The sequence below is a fragment of the Malaya genurostris genome, chromosome 2 (assembly GCF_030247185.1).
Source record: "Malaya genurostris strain Urasoe2022 chromosome 2, Malgen_1.1, whole genome shotgun sequence".
In the NCBI taxonomy this organism is placed as follows: domain Eukaryota; kingdom Metazoa; phylum Arthropoda; class Insecta; order Diptera; family Culicidae; genus Malaya; species Malaya genurostris.
Genome location: NC_080571.1, coordinates 200,995,777 through 201,001,071, shown reverse-complemented (window position 1 = coordinate 201,001,071; position 5,295 = coordinate 200,995,777).

Below are 5,295 nucleotides of genomic sequence, written 5' to 3'. Positions count from 1 at the left end.
CCTTCAACAACAATGTTTTGCTGAGCCAACGGGATGCCGCAAAAAAGTTCAACTGCTCTCACCAGTACATCTGCAAAACATTGAAAACACTCGGAATAAAGTGCCGAAAGAAGACACGAGCCCCAAAATATACTGACGCACAGATTTCAACGCTGAATTCCCAATGCCGCTGGTTGATTAACAATTATTCCGGAAAAAGTTTTGTTTTGGACGACGAAAGTTACTTCCCTCTTTCGAAGACGCAGATTCCCGGAAACGATCGATACTATTCAACGGATAGTTCTATTGCACCTCCGAAAATAAAATAGCTTAAACATAAGTTTGAACAGAAAGTGTATCTGTACATTGCCATTTCTAAGCCATGGTTCAAGCCCTCTAGTTTGGCAATCAATCAAGATGTGTACCAGAACGAATGTTTGAAGAAAATTTTGATCCCTTTTTTTCCGAACCATCATGCTCATGGACAATACGTGTTTTGGGCGGATAAAGCGTCATCGCATTACGCCAAAAGAACACAATCGTTCTGAATACCCCTTCGATCCCATTTGTACCCAAAAACCACAACCCAACAAATCTGCCTCAGTGTCGTCCAATCGAAGATTTCTTCGGGGTTTTGAGCTCCTTGGTATACAAAAATAACTGAAGAGCCACGAATTGCAAACAGTTGATTGGTAGAATCAAGAAGTGCATTCTCAAAGTTGACATGAAGGCCGTATAACGCTTCTGTTCCGACATCAAACGGAAGCTTCGCCGAACATCCGACTACAGACCGTATTCAAATGTTCACTAATTTTTTTTCAACAATGAACAATGTATCTTTAATTTCAATAAATCAGATCTGCTTCAAGTATGTTTATCTTTTTTGACAGCTTGAGAAAGAAATTCCAAAATTTTAGTTACCACCCGTTATTCAGTTTTGTTTCCGAATAACCCAAGTTGTTTCTTTGTTGTTATAACCCCATCCACAATCGACATGGTCCTATCTGATCAAAGTCACATTTAAAATGAAATGATTTCTCAAACTTTAAATTCGATCATTTTCCAATAACATTCAGAATTTAAAATAAAGCAATAGTTAATCCAATTGGTTTTTTATTCAACTACCATTACACAATTGAAGCTAGAAATCTATCAGTACTAAAAGCTCAAACTAAGTTCAATTCTGCTAACATCGACGTCAATCTTCAGCTGATCATTCGTTTGGAAAATGTCATCGATGACAATATTGACGTTCTCGCGTTCCGGTTATAAAATACATAGTTGAGGATTCACAAATATCAAAATGAACATAGATTCACTCCTGCATGCCATAGTCATATCCGAGCTAAAAAAAGTCAATGCGGACCTCAAGTGTGCACTCTTAGAAAAAATGAAATTTACGCTTGAAATAAATTCAAGCATGCCATAATTTCTTCGGTGATGACACAATATTACATCAACCAACATGTGAAAATAAATTTAGTGACTGTATCGATGTAAGGTTCAGTTAAATTAACTGTAAATTTAATGATATTACTTATCTTTACATGCTTTGAATTGTGAATGTAAGTAAATCACGACGCTCCTTTTATGTGCATCTATTAAGATGTAATTTTTTCTAAGTGTGCGGAGAATGTTTATGTATGTATTTCTGATTTTTTTTTGTTTCGATTATAGAGGTTTAAACCTTAAGGTCGTTCGCCTCTTCGGGTCATAAAAACTTTCCCTATATGCGGGGTTGGGAATCGAACTCACAACCCAGGCAGGCTGCGTGAAAGGCATCGACTTACCCATCACGCTTTACCCGTCCCTAACTTATCCAGCGAACAGATCCTTATTCATATTTTTTATTTGTAAAGTTTGTGAGTTTTTTACGATCACTAGGTTTTCTACGTAGAATACTTACACGACACCAAAAATTGTATAACTTGCCTTGCCTGCTGGAAACTTTCTGAAAAAACTGAAAAAAATCCTAGAAACCCATTACAACTGTTAAAGAAAACAGGGAATTTAAACACTTACTAGATATTTAAATACTGACTAGATACTAAATACTAGATTACGTCATTAATAGGTATATGGGAAAACGCAATAGAAATTCCAATTCTTAAACCCCATTAAAACGCAGCATCGTTGAGTTCACTTTCTCTATTGGTAAACTTTTTGTAAAAAAATGCTTAGTAAGAATGATGTCTCATATCAATGAAAACCTAACTTTTCTACCAGAGCAATTTGGTTTTTGTCTTGAGGGTTCAACTACTCATAAACTGTTAGAGTAACTAGTTTCTCCAGTTTTACTGGAGCTTCACTTCTAGGCATTAAGAAGCATTGGAGAGTGTTGTGCCCAAAGGTTTGATAACGAAAATGTCTGATTTCCAGTTTTTAATTTATTTGATCAAGAGGATTCAAAATTATTTAACTAATCGTACTCTTCGGGTTAACTATCAGAATTGTAAATCTGATCCTACGAGCAATTATTCCTTAAAGCCAGGGCCGGTGAATGAGGTGAGCACGGTGGGTAATATTACCTAGTAACGTGGGTAATTACCCACCAGAAATTTCTAGCGGAAACAATAGTAATGTTATCAATAATAATAGTAGGATAATTATTTGTACTCAGAATAACAAATAAAACCATTGAAAAACGTTATGTAGTATTCACATCACAACACAATTTTGGGTGCTACATTCACGAAAACCTTCTGTTTTACTGTTGGTGATAATGACAAGTTTTGTTTTTGTTTGTATAATTTAAACCACAAGGGAATACAGTTACCACCTACACTTAGGGAAATCGTGTGAGAAGTGGTAAAATTGTTGTAGTTGGAATATGCCTGTAACAGGCAGGAGAGCTTTGTTATCATTCCGGAATTAATGGATCATTTTGAAACATCGCAGCGAATAGTGAAGCAGGAGGCGGTATTGAGCTCCTTATACCCAACGTGTTTGAAATTTACATAGGATTTTGAAATATTTTGTTTGAACCTGTATATCCGTTACCTGTGCAAAATTCGAAAAAGTAGCTTTATTGGCAGTGGGGTACCGAGAAAATTTGGTGCCCGGGGCAAAATAAGAGTTTTGCCGCCCCCATCGTTGGATTAGTGAGCAAAACACAAAAATCCGGAAATCCGCAAAGATCTTCGGAGAGTATTCCGGAATAAAAAGGTCCCAAAGATGCCTTTGCCGCCCCTTTCAAATGTTGCGCCCGGGACAAATGCCCTCTTCGTCCCCCCTAGGTACGCTACTGTTTATTGTTCTGCAAATTAGAGAGGTTATATTTGCATTCTGTAAGTAAAAATGTGATATTTCGTTGGATTTGAAAGCACAACAAATAAAAAAGACTTGTGACGCACTAGCCGGAATCGTAAGAAACAATTAATCTGCGGGAGCCATTTTCACTTGATTTAGTTCACTTCGCCTATGATTTTCTTCACAAAAAATGGAACTTTAAATTCGAGGGGCTGGGGTCCACTAGGAGATTGATAGAACATATTATCTTTTTCCGGACTATACCAGCCTAGATGCCGTGTGAATTCCGGCGGAAAAAAAACTTAACCAAGAATAGATCTTGCTTCCATGTCGTTCCGTTACAAAATTATATCCGATTCCGCGCAACCAAAAATCCCTCGTCATCTGAAATGAAAACTAATTTGTTTCGTGCCCTCTCCACTCCACTCCTTCCTGAGGTATCTATTACATTTTAGATGAAAAACCATGGGCAACCAAACCTTGTTGTCGGGCGTAAAGTTAATTAAAATGGATTGCAGTTTGTTAATCACTCTCATTCTTGTTTACGGCCGTATGCGACACGTTCGAAAGTATATCAAATTCGTATTCCCGTTTACGTTCGAATCAATCACTTTTTTAAACATCGTACATGCATAAAAACAACGCCCATCCAGCTTTAAACTATCAGTTCTGTTACAGATTTGAGTTGTAATTGAAAATCTTTGATATCATTTGTTATTTGACTTGTTTTTGTCACTGATTTTGTATCATCATGCTTACTTACGTCCGTATCGACCATACGACGAACACATGCTTTCGAACGAATGCGAACAAGCCATTCTTGTTTTCACTCGAACGTGTACGTACGCGACTCCTGTGCAAAAGAAGTATCGGCAGCGCAGGTAGTTTTTTTTAGGAAGATTCCAAGCATCAAGGAAGTGACGAATGCTACATAAGAAAAAAATATCGTACTCAGGACCAATTTCATTCCAGTCGGTAAATGAAATTTTCAAATTAAACTTCATGCAAAGTAAAAAAAGCTTTTAAAATAGCAGTCCGAACAGTAGTATTGGCGAAAAATATGTTGCTTTTTTCTTGCAATTTTGTCATGTTTTCGATAGTCTCCATATTTATTACATTGGTAGAATCATGCATGTAATATAAAATAAAGCATGTTTACCCATGGCGTATTTTCCATAAAGTACCCAATAGATGTAAAATTTGGTGCGTTAAAACTTGGAACCGAGCATATATTCGAAGGCTCGCCAGAGAAAAAGAGCATTTTACTATACTGCTATGCTTTCTAAATGTTCTATGCAAAACACAAATTTATGATTTGATTACAAATCACCTTTAGATTCAAAAATAAATTTGTTGGAAATCGGTTAAACTTTTTTCAATGTGTTCGAACGGTTGATTCGCAACATTAAACTGACAAATCGAAACCACGGCATTTCGTCTATTCGTCCGTAAACGAGAATGGGACTTTTCGTTCGTACGAATGATATACGAATACACGTATCGTTTGAAGTTAAAAGGCATACATTCTAGTGTTTCGTATATGGTTAATCACAAGAATTGAACTGATTCCATCAAGGCTTAGCATTTATTGGAAGAAGTATACTGATATTTGAATATTTTGTGGCAAACGAGTCGCGTTCGAATTCATTCGAGTGAAAACGAGAATGGCTTATTCGTATTCGTTCGAAAGTATCCGTTCGTCGTATGGTCGATACGGACGTAAACAAGAATGAGGGTGAATGTCAGTGTTGCGGTGGAAAATTAACGTAGAATTATGATCAGCTTTATGCTTCATTCGTTGGCTGGAAAAACATCTATTTTCATAGTCATTCAATTTATGATAACCTTAAGTATAAAGCCATTATTTCTAGTAGATGGATGGTTGAAATTTTTATGCATTTTTCGTTGTACATATGCATCCAAAGGGATAAAATTGTGCAAGTTTATGAGACGTTGTTGAAATCCAACCCTCACTTACTCATTCATTCAAATCACACGTTGAAAGATTCTTCTAAAAACCATCCTCCAAAAGAAAAATATTATCGCCATGGATATTGGAACAATCAA